The sequence below is a fragment of the Cololabis saira genome, chromosome 19 (assembly GCF_033807715.1).
Source record: "Cololabis saira isolate AMF1-May2022 chromosome 19, fColSai1.1, whole genome shotgun sequence".
Classification (NCBI taxonomy): domain Eukaryota; kingdom Metazoa; phylum Chordata; class Actinopteri; order Beloniformes; family Belonidae; genus Cololabis; species Cololabis saira.
In genome coordinates this window covers 35,295,856-35,322,988 of record NC_084605.1, presented here as the reverse complement: position 1 = coordinate 35,322,988, position 27,133 = coordinate 35,295,856, and the positions used below count along the sequence as shown (strand labels likewise).

Genomic DNA, 27,133 nt, shown 5'->3' with positions numbered 1-27,133 from the left:
TGGGCGAGGACGCCAAAGAGCTGGGCTCACTGGAGGGACAGCTCTGGGAGGACAGGTACGGTGGTATTTAGAAGCAGAAAACATGGTAGGATAAATAACTCAAGAGAATGTGCATTAACCTTTAAACTAAATCAACAGTGCCTTATGTACAGTGTAAGCCATTTAATCATGTAATCACTGGGTAGTTTGTTCTGCTTATCGTGTGTGTAGTAATAATAGTCAGGGTACTGTCATCAGTACTCGAGTTGTAAAAAAAACAATCAGGGGGGATGGTGGATTTTATCATATGGGTACAGATAATTTGTGCTGATTACAAATAATATAATATATTACAAATAATAGCAGTGACCAAAACACCTGCAGAAATACTGCAGGAATGACATAGCAGCAGTTAAATGCAGCCTTCTGTAAGCTTTAAATATCCACTGGGCTTACATCAAATACATCAAAACACAACAATAAAAAACACTTTTCTGAACTTATCAATATGACTCTGTCCTTCACAGGATAAATAAAATGGATCACTGCAAAAACTCTAAATCTTAACAAGAATATTTGTCCTATTTCTAGTTAAAATGTCTCATTTTAGTAAAATAAATCTCATTACACTTAAAACAAGACTCATCACTGGAAAAAAAAACACAATTTTCACCTGTTTCAAGTAGATTTTCACTTGAAATAAGTAGAAAAATCTGCCAGGGGAACAAGATTTTGCTTGTAATAAGAAGATAAATCTTGTCCCACTGGCAGATTTTCCTACTTATTTAAAGTGAAAATGTACTTGAAACAGGTGAAAATTGTCAAATAAGTTATTTTTCTGGTGTTATTTTTCTGGTGATTACTCTAAATGTTGAAATAGCAGTAAAACCACATTCATTGATGAAATGACATAAGGGATGGAAAGGGGGGATGGCAGTTTTACAGGGGGGATGATTTGGACTGTTTTTATTTCAGGGGGGATGCCATCCCCCCTCATCCCCCCTCAACTCCGGTACTGACTGTCCTCCCGTATTACCTTGTGAAAGAGCATGGACACCGGCAGGCTGCCGCGGCGTACGTGTCTCTTGTGAGGGCAGGAGAGAGCGGCGCTGGGGTGGCGGCTCTGACCTGGGCTGGATCTGGGACTGTGGGAACGCTGGGAGTCGGGACTTGTGTGCGTGCTAGATACGGCACAGGAGCAGCGGGGGCTGCCAGGCTTTTTCCCCCCTGCATCTACAACGTCTCCCGGGGTGTCCAGCTGCGTTATCCCTTCAATGTTATTGCCAGTCAACAGGTCTGCAAAGAGCTTTTCTTTAGTGCTTATGACTTTTGCGCTATAGTTTAATTCCTCATATTCTTCAGCCAGGATGGTCCCGTTCACGCTGTCGGAGGACAGTTTTCTGTAGAAGACGAGGGAGGGACTGCTCCGCTGTTTTGAAAGCCACAGTTGGTCGGAGGCTCGCCATGCTTCCTGCCCGTTATTTGCATGTTTGCCGTCTCTGCTGGTTCTTCCACCAGTGGATGGAGGTGAAACATGCTGGGTCAATACTTCATTTCCAGCTTGTATCTGATTTTCCTCTGTGGCCATCGCGTCTCCACGTGTAGCGTCTCCCACAGTGTCCTGGCTGTATTCTTTGTCTCACTGCAGCTTTGGAAAAAAGAAACACATTGTTGAGGAGGCGTTTTTTGCTTAAATCCTACTGGGAAAAAAATGACTCAATGAGTTTGATTTGACTAAAAAAGTAGTTTGCAGATATTGTTACATATGTACCATTCTTGGACCTTTAATAAGGACCAATATTCTGACATGAACAACTGATGCTTGTATTTTTGCACATATGAACAGGTTACTACTTAGTCTTTTAGGGCCAATCCCAATACTCCCCCTACTTTCTACCACTACCCCTAAAAAAGAAGGGAGAGATTTTAGGGCACTTGAAATCTTCCCAGGGGCCTGTCCCAATACTCCCACTACTCCTACTTTCAGCACCACCCCTAAAATCAGGAAGCTGAGAGACAAAAGCTGTTTTAATTTCACCTGTAGCGCTGTTAATATGCCACTTTATTAAGTTTTAATATTTTTTCAGGCGTAAAACTAACCGTTAAGATCCCCAACCTGGGCTCAGTTTATCCAAATAACGCCTGTTAAGAAATTTGATCTGATGTTTTCGGCGATGATAAGAGCCGCCGGTCCGGAGCAGCAGTAGCTCACGGCCGGGTCAACCTGCGCCGTCGTCCCGGGGGAGAAACCTGCAGCTCTGTGGAGAATTACCGCTGGCTGAAATAAATCATTTAGGAAGATAAATGTTGGTTTAATAGATGAAATCTAACAGTTGTAGCTACGCCTGTTAAGAAATTTGCTCCGAAAATTTGGGGATTTCTGCCTGCTGGCTCGGGAGCTGATTTATGGTTCCGCGTTACACCAATGCAGAGCCTATGGCGTAGGGTACGCAACCTACGCCGTAGGCTCTGCGTTGGTGTAACGCGGAACCATAAATCGGCCTTTATTCTGGCGAGGTTTGAAAAAGACAACGGGCAAACGAGTGATTATGTACATTCACTGAGTGAATATTATGAAAGTATATAAAAGTATATATAGAAAGTATATATAAAAGAAAGTATATATAAAATATATATTTCTCGCTAGAAATCTTTATGCAGAAACTAACTCGCAATATTGATTTTATTCACAAAAAAATAAGAAATGTCTGCCATGTTTTTTTTTTATTCAGTCCGCAAATGTCAACGAAAAGCATTCTGGGAAATTTTTCTGGCCCTAATTCAACTAGTGAGCATCGGCAATCCCTCGCTCCGTAGGGCAAGATTCATAGCCACTACACTCGTTTTCTCCACTCCCCCTAGGTGAAAAGAGGAATTGGGACACCACTACCCTCACGGGAACGCGCAAAATTTAGGGGTAGGACTGAAAAGTAGGACTAGGGGGGGGATTGGGACAGGGCCTTAAACTGCTTTAAAACAAGAAATAACATGAGAGTCTGTTGTAGACTAGAGCTCATTCAGGACTGTCGCCTATCTCAACTGTGACTGGGTAAGAGGTCATTGTACCGCGTCTTCGGGCTGGACGGTTCGCCGTCAAAATGTTTATACTCACGCAGTCTGGTTGCATTTGTTTCCTCTGTAAAGCCACGGCAGAGTGTGTGCGTCTTACCGTTAGCTGTTATGTTTTCAGTTGTATTAAAATTCCACATGAGTGAGCAGATAGAAGAGCAGCAAACACATGTTAACTATTAGACTCCATAGTTTTCTCTGGAACCCCTACCTAATCTGAGCAGAAATGATGTGCTTGGCCACATGTTGTCCTTCAAACGCCAGCTGACAAGACGGTGTTCAGGAAACATTTGGTCTACATAGATAATGGAAAACCTTTCGGGGAAACCTGGTCTGATTAGGGGAGACCGAATCCAACTCACTTTGGAGGGGACGCATATATTTCTCATCCAAAAACCTGATAATCTAGACTGCAGAGTCGAGGTTGCATGTGTTTTTCTGCAGAGTCTCACCAGCGCTCCCTGACTACATGAATTAAAAATCAACACTACAGAAGCAAATTTAGAAAGAAAGACCAATTAAATGTGGCTTATGGAACATTAGATCTTTCTTTTCTAAGTCTCTGTTAGTGGATGTCTTGATTGGACAGACGGCAGGCTGCAACACTAAGACCAGGGTGTCCTGCAGGTTTTAGATCTTTCTCTGCTTCAACACACCCTGATAGACAATAACAGACTTTTCCAGACCCTGACGACATGCTGATGATGATGATCCGTAATTAGAATCAGGTGTATTGAAACAGGAACACATCTTGAGGAGCAACTATGTGCACCCCTGACTAGGACCATGTTAGAATCATTGCTTCCCAACTATTTAGATGTTCCCATTCCTTTAAGAACAAGCTTTCTCTCATCTTAAGTAAAATCATTCTAATTTATCTGCCGCGTACAGATAAAGTCAAAGTAAGAGGCTTTTAACATTCATGTTGATTTTTGAAAATAACAGCCTTAACATCACCTTTAATACTACAGGACTGTCTCAGAAAATTAGAATATTGTGATTTTCTCTAATGCAATCACAAAAACAAAAATGTCATACATTCTGGATTCATTAAAAATCAACTGAAATATTGCAAGCCTTTTATTATTTTAATATTGCTGATCATGGCTTACAGCTTAAGAAAACTCAAATATCCTATCTCAAAAAATTAGAATATTCTGGGAATCTTAATCTTAAACTGTAAGCCAAAATCAGCAATATTAAAATAATAAAAGGCTTGCAATATTTCAGTTGATTTGTAATGAATCATAATGTATGACATTTGTTTTTTTTTATTGCATTACAGAAAATAAAGAACTTTATCACAATATTCTAATTTTCTGAGACAGTCCTGTATATTACACTCAATTGTTTTTTTGTACTTCTTTTGTTTTTCTTAATGTTTTTCTCACTCTGCCATAGCACAGAAAGTGGACAATCAACAGCAGTCCTTAAACTTCTCTGAACAGCCTCCAGCTGACCCAAAAACCTGCAGCTGATTTAAATTAAGAGTGTTTATACGAGAAACACCACTGATCATATTTCTCAACGTTTAGCCTTTCAAACTTCTAAAATCAAGGACAGATTTGAAAGTTCTTGTCCTAAACCCTTATCAGAGGCATTTGGAGACATGTGATGTCTGGTGTCCTACAGGTTTCTGCCTTTCCTGTGGGATTTAACATAGAGTCTGGTTTTTAACAGGATTGAAAAGAAAGAAAAAAAGAAAGCTAAATGGGAGCTCAACTACTTAAAATAATTCCCAAAAGGACATTTGTCAAAAAAGAAAAAGGAACTGATTGATTTGATTGGTTACTGAATTGTACTCTATCATACTAACCCACATGTCTACAAATACAAATACACACAAGTACACAGATGCATCTTTTACGTACTCACATGCCTGGATGAGGAACTAAAATAAAGTAGCTCAATTTACAAATTAAAAAAAAATTATAAATCTAAAATAATCGATAAATATAGAACACTAATATAAATTATCTTGATATTAAATATACAACTGTCTAAATTATGCTGTCCTCAATCGTGAGTGGCCACATTTATTTTCTTCTCTTCTTTGTTCAATTTCTTTATTTTGTTCGTTCGTTTCGTTTTAAATAAAAGCAAAATAAGCCTTGAGGCTTCAGCCTATACCTTTTTGGTCTAAAAAAAATAAATAAATGTGTGTGTGTGTGTGTATATATATATATATATATATATATATATATATATATATATATATATATATATGTATACACACACACATACTAACTAACCAGATATTTCTCTGAGGCTACAAACCCGTCAGCACCGTCCACAGATCTGCCACCGGCAGCAGATGAATGACTGGGACTTTGCAGATGAGCATTTAGGAGCAAACAATGTTTTAAAACAACTCGAGGTTCACAGAAGGCATTTCTAGATTCCACTCTACTTCAGCCGGACAATGAGCTTGTGTGTGCCGCATGCTAGGCAGTGTAAATGCAAAGGGTGTCACTGCCTCCCTGGTGCCAAACACAAGTTGAGAGCAGGCGTTAGCGAGTGGTACTGCGTGACATGATCTGTCTGTCTGGTTGGCCTGCATGATGCAGCACTGGGTGCAGAACACTGAGCAGATGCTCAGATGGATCCATGCTAGCCCTGAAACAGCAGCAGGATTTGCAGAGAGAGTGACTGGCGTGACTGGCCAGGCTGACTACGCTCACGTTGTAATAAACACGGGGTATCTGGCAATGTGAACGGGGCTAGAGTTTATAGAAGTCAAATGGGAGGCAGATCTTCCTTTCTGGTGGAACCAGTTCACAGTTTAGGTTTGTTAACCCTGGTACTGTCTTTGGGTCAAAATGACCTCATTCTCCTGTTCCTTCCTTCCTCCTGATCTCTCCTTCCTTCTCCCTTCCTCTTTACTCCCTTCCTCTTTCCTCCTTTCTTTCCTTCCTTCCCCTCTTCCTTGCTTCTTTCTTTTCTCCCCTTGTACATTCTTTCCTTGTTTTCTCCTTTCCTTCCTTCCTTCTTTCCTCCCTTCCTTCTTTCCTCCTTTCCTTCCTTCTTTTTCCCTTCTTTCCTTCCTTCTTTTTTCCCTTCCTTCCTTCTTTCCTTCCTTCATTCTTTCCTCCCTTACTTCCTTCTTTTTCCCTTCTTTCCTTCCTTCCTTCTTTTTCCCTTCTTTCCTTCCTTCCTTCTTTTTCCCTTCTTTCCTTCCTTCCTTCTTTTCTCCCTTCCTACCTGTGAATTTCCCCGCTGTGGGAATAATAAAGGAATATCTTATCTTATCTTATCTTCCTTCTTTTTCCCTTCCTTCCTTCTTTCCTTCCTTCTTTTCTCCCTTCCTTCCTTCTTTTCTCCCTTCCTTCCTTCTTTTCTCCCTTCCTTCTTTTCTCCCTTCCTTCTTTTCTCCCTTCCTTCCTTCTTTTCTCCCTTCTTTTCAACTTTCCTTCCTTCTTTCCTCCCTTTTTCCCTTCCTCCTTCCTTGACCCAAAGACAACACAAGGGTTAATATCTCTGTTTTGTCAACTCACCACTTCAAGTGAAGATTGGATGGATCTGTTAGATATGCTTATATGCTTCTTAAGAATTGCCACATGGATACAATCGCACAGGAATAGAACTCACTCTACAGTAGTATAGTATTCACAGAAGATCCAGGTATTGGTTAAGGGAAATAATACTAACTTCAGCTATCAGTGACCTCTTGAGTGACTAAGACATAATGTACTTTGTCCATGTGTGTTGTGGAAACAGAAGCTTGTGCAGCTGCACAAACCAGTAGCTTAAAAATAAAAAAAAACACTTACTGAGTCGACCCTGGAGGACTGAAGAATTTCCTTGATAGTACAGTCCTAGTCACAGCGTCCAGGACCAAGCGTGTCCCTGTGTGTGCACAGTCTGAACCTGGACGCCAGTCTGCAGCATAATTATCCTGTTTCAGACCCTGGGATGGGAAAATAGAGATAGAGGGAGAACGCACACACTTTAGAATTATTTTCATGGTCTGACATTTACAACATTCATGTCAATATATTTATATATACACAGGACTGTCTCAGAAAATTAGAATATTGTGATAAAGTTCTTTATTTTCTGTAATGCAATCAAAAAAACAAAAATGTCATACATTCTGGATTCATTACAAATCAACTGAAATATTGCAAGCCTTTTATTATTTTAATATTGCTGATTATGGCTTACAGTTTAAGATTAAGATTCCCAGAATATTCTAATTTCTTGAGATAGGATATTTGAGTTTTCTTAAGCTGTAAGCCATGATCAGCAATATTAAAATAATAAAAAGCTTGCAATATTTCAGTTGATTTGTAATGAATCCAGAATGTATGCCATTTTTGCATTACAGAAAATAAAGGACTATCACAATATTCTAATTTTCTGAGACAGTCATATATATATATATATATATATATATATATATATATATATATAAATAAATCAAAAACATAAAAAGTATCCCATAAGCTAACACAGATGCAAAAGGAAAAGGGAATACATTAAAATTAAAAATTAAATTAAAATAATAATCAGATGTCATTCTTTTTTCTTTTTTTAGCTACACCATCAATAAATATTCAACTAAATAACTGCAGAGAGCAGACTTATGACAAAAAAGGGAGGAAAAATTATTTTACAGTCATCATAAATTACACCACAATTAAAAGGGAATACAAATGTCACATCCAACATTCTTGTGGTGATGTATGAGGAGCGGGACCTTGTTATGCACATAAAACCTTTCAATAATGAAATATGTTTGGACAGGAAGCACCAAAGTTCTTCTTGAGGTTCATGTTGCTGCTACCACAGCTCTTTTATTTCAAAATTATCCAGTAGTCTTGATCAGTGCCGCCTTTAAATGAGGGCACATACCGTTCATGAGAAGCCTTTGTGGAAACTCAGAGAACTGCCAAAAGCAGAGGAGAATAGTGACTGATCGACATTCATGATATAAAGTCCCCCATTTGTGAAAACAGTACAATTCTTACACAAAGTGTAAGAACTAATAAAGTCAAAACTTTTTTTACAATAAGAAAATAATCCTACCCACACAAATTGATAAAAGCGGTAAACAAAGTGAATGAGAGGTCAGTGTTACGCAGCCTTGTGGTCCTTAAAAGGCACGTTCAGCCACAAAATGCACATGTACAAATTGTGTGGTGCCAATATCTTTACAGTGGCCATGGATGAATTAGAGAAGGGGAAAAAAAACTAAAACCTTAAACCTCATAATTAAAGTGACCACAGCCCTCAGTTTCCTGCCAAAATGTGTGGGCCACAGTTGGAATGTGGGAGCGACTCGCTAAGACTAGCTAGACATTTGGTGAGTGTGTGTTTTATGAAGAAACGGAGAGAGAGAGAAACACACACACACAAGTCCGGGAGTGTGTGCTGGGTGTCTGCAGACTCTTTTCAAGGCTCTGTGCTACATTCACACAGACAGCATGTTTGCCAAAGAGATGAAACAGACAAGGGCCCCATTCAGAAGCTCGCAGTGACATCTAACCTTCATAAAATATTCTGTGCTTTCAAGCTTAACTGCAAAACAGATTCAATTATTCAAAAAAGATAACCTTTGAGCATAAGCCAAAACTGCTTGGTCTGTGCTCGTTTTTTTTTTTTTTTTTAAACTGCAGAATGCTGCTGTTAACAAACTGCACCATGAGTTTACTGGGTTTACTGAATCCAGCACCAACACAGACATCACGGTTCAGTGATCAGTTTACATCCCAACTGTTTTACCACCACTGGTAAGCAAGATGTAATTATAAACCAACCTTTCATTAAAAGATAGGAGATAAAAACTTAAAATCATGCATAAAAAATGTACAAAACATCCAGGTGGAAAATGTTTTGCCAATTTACATACTGTGTGTACCACATGCAGATGAACACAGCAAGAACTATATAATTATATACAGACACTTTTATAAAAACACAATGAAACCCAAAATAAAACACACTTTTTAACAGATAATTATTAAAAAGATAAGTAAAGAATAATATGCTTCAATGAAAACAGTTGATTCATCATCTCATCTTGCCTTTCTCACGCCCTCTTATTTTGAACCTGTTTCTCTGGAACACCATTGTTAATTAAGACTAAACATTATCTGACATTTGGCCAACTACTGTAATATGCTGAAGTGATGGAACACATTTCTACAATATTTTGAATACTGTGGGGAAGAAGCTTGAGAAATGGTTCAGTGAACCATGACTGAGTCAATATACAGAGGTCCAAGGAAATTATCCTCATGTCTGATTACATTTTTGGAGCACTCTGTACTTCACTACACAGCCGGCATGCTTTAATTAACAGTCATGATTGCGTAGTCTCTCTGAGTTTCAGTTAACCAACGGGTCCAACCAGATATATCAAATGTTAGCAAAGGATATGTGCACATGTAGCTACTGAAAAACCTGACAGTATTTCTCATAAACCACATGGAGATTGATTTCCTGTGAAAATAAATGATAATGTGTTATCCTCATTAACATAAATGTGATCCCATATCTCATACAGGAATTTCTCCACGACTGAAGTTAATTATCAGGCTTTGCAGAAACAAAAAATGGAATCCAACCACTAGAAAGACTAGTAGTTATCACACAAACTAGGAAGCTAGAAATCAAAAAGAATAATCTTATCTCTGTGGATCGCTAATGTTAAAATAGAACCACCCACTCTATACTCTATATAAAGTGGTTCCGGTTATCAGCTGAACTCTGACCCTTGCCGGGAAATCAAATGATTCATTCAGTCAAAATCTCAGCCTAGGGCTAAAAACACAGACATGCAAACATATACACATGCAAACCCGTCCCGACACTGGAAACCAGGACACACAGAGTGGCAAGTGCACTGACCAAGAAAATCCTGAATCATTTCTACTTCACTTGCTGTATTATCAGCAGTATTGTTCAACACATGGAATTTATCATTGACATGACAAGCCTGTTTTCCATTAAAATTCCTCAAATCCTACTCACAGATACTTTCATACAATTTTCTGACAATACTTACATTATAATGCACGTGTTTGGCTCCAAAAGGTTTGTTAAACTTTGTGCTCCACGTTTTCCTTTTTAAGTGACCCAGGCTTCCCTGCTCTTTATCTTGTCATGAGAGTGAGACAGAGAGGGGAGAATGAAAGATAAGTGTGTGAGCAAGAGGCAGAGCCAGACAATTACAAAAAAAAAAGAAGATATGAGGGATGGGCCTACCCTGCTATGCTCAACAACCAATGAAACCGTTTCATTTATATTTGCATAACATTTACTGATGCAAATGACTCCAAATACAAATATTTTCTGAATGTGTTTCCTCCTGGACCGGCTCCAGGAGGAAACACATCGCTCATCCAAAAGTAATGCAATCCATCTCTCAACACCTCATAAGTACAGTAATGCTTTAATCTTATGGTTTGTATGTTTAATTATTTGTATCATTTGTTCTTAACGGTCTCATTCTGTCCTATTCAAGTCCTAATTCAAGCTGTCAACAGGCATAAAGTGGCTTACAGCCTGGACTAGGGCTGTACCATTTTGGAAAATAATCTAATTGCCATTTTCTTCCCCCTCAATATTGCGATTTAATATGTGATTAACGTATTTTCTGGACTATAAGCCGCATCCACTCTATTTAAAAAAAAAAAAGATATGCAAGATATGATATTTATGTTGTTAGATTAGATATTTACTACATGTACAGAAGGATTCTGAACTGTAAATGATGTACATGTTTGTACCTAAATAGATCCTTTCCTAACAGTGTCTTTTAACACGGCAGCAACTTTGCTGATTAAAACGGGACAGAACCAAGAGAAAATAACCAGTATTTATTTATCTATTTATCTGTTGGAAATCTGCTTCTACCTACTTTTATCTGCTAAAGAAGTAGCGTATTCTTCTTTGCATTTATTTTTACTTAGTTTTGATTCTAATTCCGGTTAGAGCGCCCCGAGCGGTGGAAGAAAAATCCACAGAATAGATGCACCTTTGTATAAGCCTCATGGTTGAAAACCTATGAAAAAAGTAGCGGCTTATAGTCCAGAAAATACGGTAGTTTTTTTCAATAGAACCTAATGGAGGATTTTAATACTAACATAATATTATATACATTAAGTATAAAATGTTCTTCCAAAGACGAGGCATTTTTGTTTTAAGTATTGCATATTTTAATTTAGCAAGTAAATACAATATACAGACTAATAATAATAAAAATGATAATATAACCAATGTTGTAGGGCTGGGTGATATGGACCAAAAGTAATATCTCGATATTTTCTAGCTAAATGGCGATACTCGATATATATCTCGATATTTTTTCTGTGCCTTAATTGGGGTTTCCCCCAAAGCATTATAGCATAGCATCTCTGTTGGCTTAATTTTTTTCTGAGGCAAACCCTTAAAAAAACAGTCAGTTTTAATACAAAGCCTCGTGTCAAATGTCACACAGGTTCCTTTGTTAACAGAGGTCTGCACAATATCAAAATGTATAAAACAAATGAAATAAAAATAAACTGCCTGCATATATAGAATAAAAATGCTTCTTGAATAAAAAAAACAAATATCCCTTTCCTGCATAACAATTACATTAAAATACACTGTGCAATTAATACAATGTAGACAGTAACAGGCAGACTTTTCACTGAGGTTGACAGTTGTGCAAATAACAAAACATTTGTGCAAATCTCAAATAAAACATTCAAGTCAATTTGTCACAAAATAAGCTATATCAAAATCATTAAAAAAAAAATGTAAAAAGTTTTTTTTTTTTTTTTTTTTTTTTTTTTTTTTTAAATCGATATAAACGATATTGTCTCGTACCATATCGTGTTTGAAAATATATCGATATATATTAAAATCTCGATATATCGCCCAGCCCTACAATGTTGTTGCTTTTTAGAAAAGTATTAACCAGATAACTTCAACACCACAAACCAACAGAGTAGGGCTGCACGATTCTGGACAAAATGAGAATCACGATTTTTTTGCTTAGAATTGAGATCACGATTCTCTCACGATTTTTTTCCAATATAAAATTTATTGCACTTATTACTTTAACTTTGCAACAGCTGAACAAAAATATAATAACAATAAACATCCCTTGTCTTCTTTACACAAACCTTTGAATAATTTAAACAATAATAACAATTTAACAATATTTGTTCCTCCCTGAGTTGAACACCCTTTCAGAAAGGGGACTTGTAACAGATCCTGTAGTTCTGAGGCAACAAATTATTCCTCTGGCTGCTTTTTGCTGTAACAGCTGACATTGAACATAAAAACAATAAACATCTCTCTTGTCTTTAAATAATTTTAACAATAACAATTTTAACAATATTTATGTGCAATATGTGTCAGGTGATGAGAAAGGTAGATGTTTCTCCAAATGTAATCCACAATCATTAACAAAATATAACAAACATGACACCATGATAGTTGACCATGACAGGACTACAACAACCTAGAACATAGGCCTAGTCCTTTTTTTATGCAGCCATCTTTAAAAAAAAAAAAAAATTATTATTATTATTTTTTTTTTTTTTTTTTTTTTTTTTTTTTTTTTAAATCGTCGTCATTTGGAAATGAGATCGCGTTCAAGCATGAATCGAGATCGCGATTTTTTAACGATTAATCGTGCAGCCCTATCTACTACCTCAAAGATATAAAGTTTAAACTGACGAAACAATTAACGTAATACGAATTTGAAACCTAAATTTTCTTTTGTATGTTTGTTTGTTATTTTGTAATCAGATTTGACCAAATATTTAATATTGGGACCAATGAAAACAGGGAAATTTAACTATTTAAGATTTTCACAAATCAAATAATGAAAGAAACTGAACGTGTCTCAGAGTTAAACTGCTCCAACTAGGATTAAATGAAGTATTGTGGCAATATCCAATATCCCGCCGCGAGAAAAGAACAATCAAGGAGTTTCATCAGCATAATGGTTGAAAATATTACTTTAATTATTCAAAACTGAAAATCATGAGAAACATTTGTTGTTTAAATGAGTGTCTCCTGATGCAGCAGCCATTACGTACCAGGGCTCCGCCCCGGACGAATGCAGCCCCTGGATCGTTTATCAATGTCGTGAGCCCAGGCTTGGTCACCACGCTGGCACTCCAAAGGAGAGACACTTTCTAACATTTGGGGCAATGATCCCCGTCTTTGGCTTCTCTGGCACACTAGCGCTGAACATTTTAGCCACTCATCTGTTGCACATGGCTCTGGTGTTTGTATGTTGTTTTTCTTTTTTAAACATGCTGTAACAAGGTTGTAGTTTTACACTGTCAAGTAACAACGTTAGTACGCCTTGCTCTGAACACCTGACGTTGCATGGCATCTTGCTTTTGTAAAGACCCAAATAATCCCACAGTATGGATGTGCTGAGCCTGAGTTTCAGCTGATCAGCTTCAGACTCTTCCATCTAGCCCAGGGGTCGGCAACCCAAAATGTTGAAAGAGCCATATTGGACCAAAAACACAAAAAAACAAATATGTCTGGAGCCGCAAAAAATGAAAAGTCTTGTATAAGCCTTGGAATGAAGGCAAATGGCAAAAGGTCGAGAAAAAAGTCGAAAGGTTGAGATTAAAAAGGAAAGGAAAAAAGAGAAAAAAAAAGAAGATAAAAGAAAAAAAAGAAGAAGAAAAAAGAGAAAAAAAGGAAAAAAGAGAAAGAAAGAGAAAAAGGGGAAAAAAAAGTCAAACATTTTTGAAAAAGCTCCAGGGAGCCACTAGGGCGGTTCTAGAGCCGCGGGTTGCCAACCCCTGATCTAGCCCATGTGGCGCTTACTAGTACTAGTACCTACTCAGCCCAACTCGTCTTGACTTGACTCGCTTCTTTTCCCTTGTTTCTTTTCAATACCCAGATCAGAAGTAGGCGGGGTTGGAGCAAAGCTGCTGTGACGTATTAAATTGTGCGATTGGGCCAACCCCCCGACCAATCGGTGGCCTGTAGTGTGATGATGTCAGATACAGCCGACTCAGCAGCTTAGATTAGAATAGATACAGAAAAGTATCTACTCTGCACGTTAGCCCCCTAGTGGGAAAGAACCAAACTGAAGAGAGTGGAGTCGGGCTGAGTAGGTTCTAGTGGAAAAGCGCCATAGACTGTAGAAAACAGTCCAGACAGAGGCCATTGCGCAACAGATGAAGCAAAGCATGAAGAGTTGATGTAGTCGAGAGCTCGCTCACTCTCAGGTCACATGACAACCTTATATCGCTCAAGTTGTGATTTTAAAAATCACGTTTTATGATAACGATAATATCGCAAATGCGATTAATCGTTCAGCCCATACTTGGCTGGTTCAGCAGTTCATTACAGGACTTTAACTATTTATACGGAGATGTTAATCAATGTCACTTTCCCTCTTGAGTCGTAGTGAACTACATGACTGGACAGTAACAGAGGTTCACACCCTCGTTGTCACACAGGCAATTCAATCTATTATCAGACATGATTCTAGGATACATATACCTGTTGATGAATCAGCCTGCTTTCTCAATGGCTTTTTGAAGAACAGGTTGTTTCTCTTCGCATCTGCAAGCCTGTCGTAATATTACATGCAGCACTCAAAGAGACATGAGTAATCTCTTCAAAATTCAAACTTATTTGTGCTTCTCTCCTTCCAAGCAGACTTCTCTATGCAATGTTTGGTGTAGCCTTTTTGTTGTTTTGTTAGTATTTCTTTTCTCATTTCTATGCCATGGCACACTTAACCATTTACTCAACCAGAGCAAGTGGTTTTAAATACGTCTTATTATTAATCATTTCTGTTCAGTTAGCTCAATTACGTTTAGTTTTACTCACAATTTTGCCAATTTCTAGGATTGTGATATTTTATTTCATTCAGTTATTACATGTTATTTCATCATTATTTTTATTATTGTTGTGCTGGATCTCTAGGTTTCTTTTGGGGAATTTCTCTCAGTATTGTAACACAAACTCCAGAGATTGCCCTTCAATCTTTGCTGTGACTTGCGGGGGGGGGGGGACTTGTCCAATGCTTAAAGTTTCTCCAATTATTCGTGCTGCCTCCAGAAACCTCAGCTTTTTCGAATTAACCTGTCACAATTTTCCTAGTGGGATTTTACAGCCTAAACAGACGTTCTGACTTTGCAATGAAATACATTGAAGGCATCCAATCACAAGTGGCCACCACAAGGTTTGATCACACTCCAAGAGCAATTCAGATCAATCAGGACACATTTAAAAGTGGATTGAGACCAGCAAATAAACTAAAGTCATCAACTTAGGTGATGACATTTTAGCTTGCGAACAATCACAATAAAACATTGTCATTTAGTTACTTGGTGTTTGTGGCAGATATTTGCTTTAATTTGTATGTACTCTAACTAACCTGCAATATAAATATCCTTTCATTAATAAAGTTAAACAAAATAATTTCTTGTGGCAGATATTTGTCTTATTACCAGCTCGTTCAACCCATTCTTCCTTCTATGAATTATGCCTAGTTATTTTTAGATATTGCCTTTTGTTGATTACAAATAATTTGGTTCTTGCAAGCAAAAATTACATGTGTGCATATAGAATCAAGGAGGCCAGATCTGGCCACTTAAAGGGGACCTATTATGAAAAACACGTTTTTTCTTGTTTTAACATATTTGTTTGTTTAGAAGCGGTGACTGTTTTCCACCGGTTTCCACAGTGAGGGAGAGTTAAAATGAGGTTTTGCATCGACATTTACCCTCATAAAAGGATCAGTTCCCACAGTACCGACCCGGCAACTGCACACAAGTCAGCAGTAAGTGACGTTATTTTTTTATGCTATTTATGTTTGTCTACAAGTTTGTTTTTGCATGGGCTAAGTATTTAGCTTAGCTCCGGAGCACCGGGGCCGCATACGGAGCTGCCGGAGCTGCTCACGGACCAGACCGGTGAGGAGCCCCGGGCCCCGGCGGCTCCAGTGTTCCCTAATGGAGCCACTCACTCGTTAGGTAAATTAGTAATACATTGTTTTTCTCTGTATGGTTTCAGATCTTCCAAGCACCTGCAGCTGTTCAACGACACCTTCAGAAGATGCACGGTCCTTCCTTGAGCCAGCAATAGTGCATAAATGTTATTTATATACAACTTATGTTTAATTTTTTTAACAATAAAGTTGCCATTTGTGAAAATTCAGTGTTGTGATTTATTTACAGTTAACATGATTCATCTGTCTTGTAACATAAGAAATGATGAGAAATCTTCCTGTGTGAAGACGAGGTGACTAAAGGTTGATTTATGGTTCCGCGTTACACCAACGCAGAGCCTACGGCGTAGGGTACGCGTCGATTTAACGCAGAACCGTAATTCAGTCCGTTTACACCGTGTAACTGAATGCGAGCGTCCGACTATCACGTCGAGCTGCGTGACATCGGACGCTCTCTGTCCACACTGAAACTGTTAAACTTGCGGCCAGTTAGGACAGTCCAATACAATAAAAATAAAGCAATGGAATTTATTTTGTCGCAGAAGCTTCTCGCATGGGAGACGTTTTGTGTACGCCGCAGCCGGCTCTTCTGCCCGGAGCGACGCTTATTCTCTTCCCCTCCTACACGTCATTCAAGCAGCCAATCAGCACAGAGCCTCATTATCATAGCCTCCCCTCCCCGGCTTAGAATGAAGCACAGAAAAAGGCTTTAGAAGCGGTAAAACTAGAGACATGGCCCACAGGCTGAATTTCTGATTTATGTAGAAAAAACAAGCTTTAGATTGTTTTTAAGACATTCAAGGCCTGTTTAAAATATACATTGAATGCCATAATAGTCCCCTTTAAAATGAGCATGAGGCTCCTTTTAAGAAATGAGACTCTCTAGCGCCACCCTTCACCACGACGACCGTTGGGGGTACTGCAGCCAACAGCGAAGCCGGCACAGGAGAACGGGGAGAACGTGCATGCAGCGTCATGTGACGTCACATCCGCAGGACAGCGCTGGAAACTTGGGCCCGAATTGCAGCACATTTTGCAGCACACAGCCTGTTCAAGGCAACGGAGAGATACACTAGACTAGTCCCTCATTCTTTTTGGTTTGGAACGCTTCATCTGACATTATTACTAGAAAACTTAAAACGTATACAAATTTTTTTCATAAATCCTGCCTCAATCCTGCCTCATGCTCCTTTAGGATGCACATGGGTACCATTTTTTATGCAAAGAGGGAACAAATGTTTTGAGCACTAGGAAATAAATGCAAGGTCTGAAAGAGGGCCTAACGTCTCATTTCCACTTAACCTCCATCAATCGAAATGAAAACCTGCTTCTTGGTGTTCATTCCTAACAGTTATTTACGCACAGGTTGGCTTAATGCTAAGTATGATGATATTGCTGCTGCCAACTCTCTGCTGCCTAATTTTATAACAGCCAACATTTGTAACCCGCTCAATTTTAAATACATAGTCGAACAACTGAAAAAAAGTTTGCTTTTCAAAAGCCTGCTAGTAATCTGTGTTTTTTAAATAAAATAAATAAAACCACCAAAAGAAATTTCACTAATACGTAAAAGATTATAAAGGTTGCCATCGGAATGAATAGACTTCTTGACGGATCATGTGAGAGCACACAAGTCAAAACTGATCTGCCGTTACATCCACAGGAGAACACTCAAGCCTAATTAACATCTACGTTTCAGATGTTCATATCAATCAAGCTTGTAAATGTCATTGGAAAATGTGGCAAAAGACCTGTGAAAGAGGAAGAGCGGATACACCAAGCACACTCTCCAGGACAGACATTGGCTCATTTTCCAGCTTTCCTTTGCATTCTCCCCGCATTCTGTACCACTGTCTGCATTTACTGAACATCATAAAATATATTACTGTAAATGTGTTGGGGAATTTCCACACTATAAGTATTAAGTTTGTGGGATTCTGAAAAGTTATGAGCAACAGCTACACTGAAATGAAACCTTTGCCTTTCATAATCTAATACAAGCAGAGAACCACCACTGCAAACCCACAACCACAACGTCTGACGATACGAGGACAGACAGTCGTTAGCACATTTTGTGCCTTCAGTATATCTCTGTCCAATCAGTTCCAAAAATGCTCATACTGCCATAAAGTGCAACAAATGTTGATGAAAGTGAAGGCTATGATGTCAGCACTTCTGAAAGTCCTGAAGAAACCGGATTTAACAAGAATCAGATGGCCAATAAAAAAAGTGTGTACTTGTATTAAGACCATACAAACGTCCACAAACACAAAGTGCATGAGATAAACCCCAATATTTTACAATAATGGCTTGCGTTAGATAAAATGATATACTATCGTTACTTTCCAAAGTTGGACAGTTTTTACAAAGTAAGACCTTCTGCCACGTAAGGTAACACTCTTTTTGTTTTTAATATATAAATACTATATATATATATATATATATATATATATATATATACACACACACTAGGGCTGTGCGATTAATCGATTTTAAATCTAAATCGGATTTATTAATCACAATCGATGTTAACAAAAGGAAAATTGATTTTCCTTTTTTGCAGCTGGCTGCATTACAGGCAGAGCTCGTCTAGTCATCTTTGTTTGGTCAAGAAAATTGTAAATGTTGTCACTTTACTAAACTCAAGGAGGATTTATAGTATCTTTCAATTGCACTTCATTCCCAATAGGGAAATTTGTTTGCTATTTTTCTTTAAAAATAAAAGATAAAATATTTGAAACAATTTATTCCATTGTCTTTTGTAGTTTTACCAAAAAAAATCGAAATCGAAAATCGGGTTTTCAGAGAAAAAAATCTGGATTTTATTTTATCTATATATATATATATATATATATATATATATATATATATATATATATATAAACAATCCAAACAAATTGTCTAAATGAGTTTGTTTTTCAGGCGATGGAACAGTTTTTGAACCGCTGGCCTAAATCACCACTTATCCCCTCAAAAGGGGGCCTTCATTCCCACATAAAAGCCTTTTTCTAATGCTCATTCATGAGGGATTATTTCACAACTCATCCAAACGATGACTCACGGCCCGGTATGTGATTAGATCCACCCTCAGAATGAGCACATGAAAGTCAGCCCAATCAGTGAGGTGGAAAGCAACAATGCAGTACTGGTAGAAACGCTTTCCACTTGATAAGAACAAATGTTTTCAAGCTTACTTTAATTCTCCACAGTCAGGGGGCAAAAGAGTGTAATGGCACAGAGAGCTGCATTAAAACTGAGCTGAAATGCCACTTATCCTCCTGAGCCTCCAAATTACCCTCAAAGATTTAAGTCTTGGATCTCGAACATTCCGCTAATGTAATAGGCAGGTCAGGGAAACAAGGAATCCCCTTTCCTGTTATCCAGCGCTCAGAGAAAACAAGGTGGGTCATGTGAGTACACTTGGGTAGTGCTCCTGATATCCCACTGCATGCAAATGACATGCAGATTTCAAGCAGAGAATCTCTACAGTCCTGAATACTGTACTCATGCCAGGAAGAACAATGACTTACAAGCCTTTTATATGTCACTTGTAAGCAAAACGTAACGAAATTGATACACAAATATATATATTTGACACATAACTTCTGTATAGCCCAGGGGTCGGCAACCCAAAATGTTGACAGAGCCATATTGGACCAAAAACACAAAAAACAAATATGTCTGGAGCCGCAAAAAAATGAAAAGTCTTGTATGTATAAGCCTTAGAATGAAGGCAAATGGCGAAAGGTGAAAAATTGAGAAAAAAGTCGGAATGTTGAGAAAAAAGTCAAAATGTTGAGAAAAAGTCGAAATGTCAAGAAAAAAAGTCGAAATGTCGAGAAAAAGTCAAAATGTCGAGAAAAAAGTCAAAATGGCGAGAAAAAAGTCAAAATGTCGAGAAAAACATTTGAAATGATGAGATTAATGTTGAAGTACAATCTCGAGAAAAAAGTCGAAATGTCGAGAAAAAAGTCGAAATGTCTAGAAAAGTCGAAATGTCGAGAAAAAAGTCAAAATGTTGAGATTAAAAAGGAAAGGAAAAAGGCAGAAAAAAGAGAAAAAAGCTAAAAAGAAGAAAGGAAAAAAGAAAAAGAAAGAAGAAAAAAAGAGAAAAAAAAGGGAAAAAATAAGAAAAAAAAAGAAAAAAAGGAAAAAAAATTTAAACATTTTTTAAAAAGCTCCAGGAGCCACTAGGGCAGCGCCAAAGAGCCGCATGCGGCTCTAGAGCCGCGGGTTGCCGACCCCTGGTTTAGCCAAAGTGTCCAGGAAATCACAATTGAAGATCTCAAAACAAAAATTCCTCTACAACTGATTTTTGATTTCAAGCATAATATTCTCTAAAAGAAAATAAATAACCCACGACTCTTTACAGCAACTCACAGGGCTCAGAGATGGAAAGACACATCATGTGACTACACAATAGGGCTCACATTCTTTAAAAGTCAAAAAGAAAGCAGCAAATACTACCATGCACTGCAAGGGTCTGCAAGGAGAAAAAGATCATCTGGATGCTTTACAAGATTTCCCGCATCATAGGTTATAAAATTGTGGGAATCTGAGAAATTGTGTGCAAACCCATGCTGAAATTCAAGCCCTGCTAAGCACAGAAAACCCAGAAGGCTTTCACTCCAACCTGCCAACAGAACAGCCCATAAACCATATCCAAGCAACTCCGCAGAAAACACAGAAAAAAAAACAGTTACTACTTTGTATCTCCATAAATTTGTCATGGATAGCAACAGACACGCAGATTCCAATAAAAGAAAATAAACACAATAGTAAGAAACATGAGCCTCCAATCTTTTGCAGGTTACCTTTTAATTTTTAACGTCTCTGTCTGTCAGTCACAAAGCAGGAGGCTGGTTTCATGAGGAGCGCTGCTGCAAGCAAAACAGACTTTTTATGCAAGAGATCTCGAGAACATATGGCTTTGATTAAGAGGGCAGAGCAGCGAGAAACCAATGGAAACTGCACAGAAAGAGAGAAGTGATCCGTGTGCGTGCATATCTGCCGGTGTGTACATCAATGTAACAACTGAGTAGAGACAGCTGACTCGACGAGTGTTTTCACGGCAGACGAGTGCCTGAACGTTAACGTACGTGAACTGTATGGATGATCTTATTAACAAAGGTCCAATGACAGATGACTGGGGGTGGGGGGGGGTTGCTGAGCTCAAAAGAACGGTGCTATTGTGAGTGGTGAGTCTGCTCTAGTCTGTACAGTTACAAAAAGATCTTTGCCGTGAGGTAACATACAGTAGAGTGAGGTAGGATAAAGTATGTTAACTTTCCATACCTATAAAACAACTACACTTTCCATACAGTGCAGAACTGCAACTGTGGCTCCGTGGTCATCAATAATAAAAATGTTCATGTACGAAAATGCAGGCTGTTGTTGGTTAAAATAAAAATGAGCTTCTGTGGTCATGTGTCAAAATAACTTTTTTTTTTTTCTAAGTATAATTTCTGTGCATCAGTAAAAATACAGCAGTGTGCAGTGAAAATATGTTTCCATCTAAAACAAGTCTGAGCCAATGCAGAAGAAGTCCCTACAATGAAATCTGTTGAAAATGAGTGTGGCTTTCATTTTCATATCACTGCAAACAATAAAAGGTAGGGTAAGAGATGACTGGATAACACTGCATTTGCTGTTCAATTATGGAAGAGAAGAAGAAATACCTATCATCAAGACTTTCAGAAAATTAAGGAGAGATTTGAACGACATTTTACAGCAACGCGATTTACTCATTTGGAGATAGTCACTGCCCAGCTGACAAACCTCAAAACATTCAGAGACCAAAATGGTTGCTGTAAGCATGCGGTCAGATTTGGCATCATCACAGTCCTGCAGGTCTTCATCACTCTACTCTGCAGCCACAACTCAATCCACTAACTCTTGTTTTTCTTCCTACAAGTACATAATCCCTTTCACCATGAAAGATCCCCTAAATCTCTCCTTGTATTTTCCAAAAGCCATGTTGATTGGTAAACTCTTCCTCCCTTTTCTTTTTGAGACAAGACCTGAAGTGCCGCGATCTACTTAAACTGGGCAGACACTGTGCAATATTTTAAATGGTTTGATTCAGCCCCATCTCAAACTGCACGACTAGATCGCTGAGTTCAAAAGTTCACACCCCACGATTTATGGTCTCACACTGTACGACCCGATGCTCTGATGCTCCGTCTGCTCACACTAAACGATCATAATCCTCACGTGGGACTTCTGTTACTGGAACTGCAACGTCAAAAAGAAGTGGAAGAGGAGGAACCCCGAAGTGGGAGACACCGAAGATGCTCAGCAAAAACAAACGCGCTGCCTTAAACCTGAATTATGGTTCCGCGTTAAATCGACGGAGTAACCGTACGGTGCGTGTCGCCGCGTAACCTGCGTTGGTGTAACGCGGAACCATAAATCAGCCTTTAGCAATTTGTGCCATTCTGTGTGGCGATAAATGAAAAAAGATTAGACAACGTCGTGATTGGACAAGGAATTGGCTGGGCAGACGTTGGAAATGCAGTCTTTTTTTCTGCTATTAAAACATGATTTGTTGTTTTTTTTATATTTTTATCCCCGATTTTTACCCATTTTATCACCCAATGCTCCTACCTAAGTGCCAGTCCTGGGCATTGCTCCGTCTACCAACCCCGGGAGTTCCTGCACTGAGCTCACGTCTCCTCCTTAACCTGAGGAGTGAGCAGGCCGCATCTTTTCACCAGTCAGGGTGGGGCTTCTCTGGCCGGACGTAGCACGTGGAAGGATCACGTTATACCGGCCGATCCAAAAAACCTGATCCAAAAAATAGTCGCACAACTGGAAAATCGGTTCAAAACGAGCCGATAATCACACAGTGTCTGCCCGGCTTAACCCCCTGAGCCACCCCCTCATGTCATTTTTGCAGTTCTCGGTTCTCAGTTCTCTGCCCAAATAAATCAAGACATTCTTGTATTTGTGTGATTCTATTTTCAGTCACAACCTACGAGACTCAATCATTGAATTAATCGTCTTAAATTGCATAAAGCAATTGACGGAAAACACAAAAGATAAGGTCCGGTGTCAAGATGTAATACAATTTCTTTCAACTTTGGTGCAAATCCCAATACTTGGGCGTTGGGTATCAGCCGATACTGAGTGCTGATTGGATACCAGTTGCCACCAGTTGTCTGTTAATACCAGCTTGTTCAGTTCAAGAACTAACTTGCTACCACTCCTCCACCTGCTGACTCAAAACAGAAAGTTGAAAGCCGCTATTATGCAATTTCCACACGGGCTTTTAGAGCAAGAAGAATTGGAATTCTGTTTATAAAAATGATGCGGTACACAGATGTTAATACTTGGAGACCTCGCATTTCACCAGAAGCCGTAAGTGTTTCTGAGGCTTGTATCAGAATCAGCACACTTTAAGTGAGTTGTGTTGACATGTTGCATTGTACTCCTAATACATTTCAAACCCCACCACGTTGGTAGCTATAGGTTTGGTTCTGTCTGGGGTCTGTTTCACATAGCGGGTTATGTTGAAACTTAAGCTTGAGTTATGGTTCTGCGTCAAAACGACGCCGTGCCTACGGCGTGTGGTACACATCGACGCTCTTTTCTTCGTGTATGTGTGATTTTTTTTGCACAATACTTGTCCTTATCTCTTTGATTTAATGTGACCGGAAAAAGTCGGATAAACCATTCAGGAAAAGATCGCTAACTAGCGGTCGCGGGGGGTACTGCACTATGACGAAATGGAGTGACGGAAAAGTCCTAAGGGTTCACGACGGCGTCACGGCGACGGCGTGTGCTATGCGTTGGGTTGACGCAGAACCATAATTCAGGCTTAAGTATGTAGCCAAAAAATAGCCACAAAAAAAAGCCATATTTTGCATTTAGGCTCCTTAAGTGATTTTACCATTGATTTCTCCATTATTCCAAAGGTTTTTAAAGTGAAAACAACCAAGCCTGATACATGTGAGTTACTTGTCTGAAACACGTTTTATAGCCTACTTGATTTTCAACTGTTTCAAGATTTTTTTCATTTTCGCTCCAAGGATTTCACCTAAATGACAATGATTATTAAAAACATTCGTAATTCATGCGATATTAACGGTCGTTAATTTGCAGTTACTCAGAGTCAACAAAGTCACGAGTTTACCAAACCAACCCTGAACATCTTTCTTGAAACTGAAAATTTAAACAGTTTATTGACTCCAAGTGAGTTTTTTGATTCAGAGTTTGTTGAACCTACTTTGTGAAACAGGCCCCCATTTATCTTTATGCACTGTTTTTATTTTGCTGTATGAATCAGTTATGCAACTATGGTTCGATATCGTTAGATAGGTTAGCTAGAATTCTTCCTTTGGATATTAGTTAATGTAGTCAAGCTGTGCAAGTCTATGAAAACAGATACTAAACACATACAGATATGAAGACTTGTTTGACCGCACACACCGTTGCCTGTGATTTCTTGGCACTTACAAAGACACCAACAGTAAAGTCGCCAGGCCTCACAATGCCAAGGCCACTCCCAAGCCCTGCACTGATGTGCATGAGTCATTTGCTTACGGGATGAATACATGAATAACACCAAAAAAAAACCAGTTCCATTCTATATTTCTCAATTCCTATTCTACTAAAGCAAAAGTGGGAATGGTTGTGGTTTAATTAGGAAGGTGGTCCTTTGATAAACTTTGCATCTTGGAAATTTTACTTATTTTATTAAAAAGCACTGTTTTTTTTCCAAAAAGAGTTTTCAAAGAGCCTTAAGCCTATGCCTTAATAGTCGAGGTGGGAAAATGGAAACTGGTTCCACCCTAGGCCTGGTTCCAAATGTCATAATGGATTGGAATAGTAAGAAATAGGTGGCCTCTAAATGTATCCGTTCTGTAAATGATGCAAATGGGTGTTAAAAATGAAGACAGTAAATCAACAGAGATGTAAGGCTATAAACTTATTTAAACATGTTTGTTTCCTTATTGAAACTGAGTCTGGAAACTGATAAGAAAAGCGATGAAGAACTGGATCAATAAGCAAAATCAAGGACAGTGGTAGCAATAACATTTTCTTAATTCAAATCCCTGCCAAAGAGACATATTCTATATCCATTAAAACTTGTTTTGCTGACTTAGAAAGGTAAAATACACTCAAAAGCTAACAAAAAATACAATAAATGCCTTCTATCCTAAAAGAACCTTTGGCATATTCCCCATGTTGCATTACAATGAAAGGTGTTTATGGTTTTAAGTTTTGTTTGCACTATTCACACACATGGACACACTTGTATACAAACCAAGAAACAGTGTAGGTCCCATTCCTGTCACCTGTTTTCCTACAAATCAGTTGGTGCTGGAACAATACAACATCCCTACATCCCTCCAACATGCCACTCAAAATACAACATTCAGCTTGTAGCTGATGCGTGTCAGGGACACAACAAAAGGAACGTATTCCTTGGTTCGGAGTGAGGGTCAGGGGTCCGTAAAGGCCAATATTAACAGTCTGAAAGTCAAACACCACAAAAACTAATTGAAAACAGATGCATTTTCAGAAAGTAGTTATGTAAAGACAAAAGAGAAAAACAAGACAAACCAGTCTTCCATGTCTGTCCGCTCCAGATTTTTACCTTTCGACACCCTAACCTCTCCAACAACCATTGCATATCCTTATTTTGATACACATATCTCCTCCTAGTTTTATATATGCAGTTTTAACCAAACTATAACGGAAGGTTGAAATATTTCACTTGAGTTTAACTTGATGACTCAGCGTTAAGGCAAATCTAGAGGCTGTAAATTGTTGCACCGATAAAATGTATTTCCATCTATAAACCCACAACATGAATATCAAATAAACAAGCTCAGCCATAAAACAGAAACATGTATTTAAATCATGCAATATTTCAATAGCACCATGAATACAGGACTGTCTCAGAAAATTAGAATATTGTGATAAAGTTCTTTATTTTCTGTAATGCAATTAAAAAAATAAAAATGTCATACATTCTGGATTCATTACAAATCAACTGAAATATTGCAAGGCATTTATTATTTTAATATTGCTGATTATAGCTTACAGTTTAAGATTCCCAGAATATTCTAATTTTTTGAGATAGGATATTTGAGTTTTCTTAAACTGTAAGCCATGATCAGCAATATTAAAATAATAAAAGGCTTGCAATATTTCAGTTGATTTGTAATGAATGCAGAATGTATGACATTTTTGTTTTTATAAATTGCATTACAGAAAATCACAATATTCTAATTTTCTGAGACAGTCCTGTATTTCTCTGAAAATAACAATAATAAACATGCCAATGCCTCAACAGTGTACAATTCCCCATGTTAACTCTAACTTGTGCTTACGGCCTCTCACCTCACACTGGAAATATTATATATTTGTTAGTTGGACTGCTCACTAAGCAAAAAATCCCAGCCCTTTTGTGAGGAAGATTCTGGATCTTAATAACCTGAACTGTGTTTCCTTTTCACTCCCGTTTGGAACCAACAAATCTCCACTTTTCTCACATAAACATCACATTCAAAAAGGTCAAAGGTCACGCTTCCCTCGGGATGCTGGAGAGGCTGCGATGTAAACAGTGAACTCACCTGTCACATTGAACTCCACACACACCACCCCTATGGGGCCATAGGCAAAAGTAACGCTGAAATAACATAAACTAAGTCAACGAGGTTTAAACTAAACGGAATTGTTTGCAATTTCAACAGTATCTTCGCGGTTACAGTGAAAGCTGCACCTTGTATCACGTGTTTTTTTTTTGTTTCCTTTCCAAACGAGGGGTAACCCCGACTTCGTGAGAACTTTTTTTTTTTTTTTTGTTAGAACATACCTGAAACTGAGTTAAAATAAAAACCAGAGGTTTTAGCAGAGGTGGAGGGACGCCGTCCCTGAGCTGAATGAGTGACTCGTTTTTGGGACAAACTTCGCTGTCCAGACGGAGAGACTCGCGCAGAGCAGCGCGGGGAAAAGTTGCATAAACTTCTATAGTTGAAGACACCGTGACACAAACTTACCAGCCAGAGCTGTCAAGCCCCGTGTAGCATGTAGTAATTGACCGCATGAGTCCAGCCTGGTGCGGTGCGTGTTTAGTTCCAGCTTGATGCGCGTTTAGTCCCAGGTTTGAAGCAGCAGCGCGTGCAGCGGTGGGAACCAGCTCCTCCG

The 27,133-nt window shown here is 38.5% G+C and overlaps 1 long non-coding RNA gene across 2 annotated transcripts; it reads right to left on the bottom strand.

Moving 5' to 3' along the window:
* Window positions 1-1,021: 1,021 nt before the first annotated feature.
* LOC133419474 (uncharacterized) lies at window positions 1,022-27,133 on the bottom strand. 2 transcript variants are annotated; one of them, XR_009770518.1, is made up of 4 exons: window positions 26,986-27,133; window positions 10,058-10,149; window positions 6,819-6,955; window positions 1,022-1,627 (listed from the first exon to the last, which is right to left on the bottom strand). It is a non-coding gene; the product is annotated as an uncharacterized LOC133419474 (long non-coding RNA). The 2 variants fall into 2 exon arrangements; XR_009770517.1 differs by lacking the exon at window positions 10,058-10,149.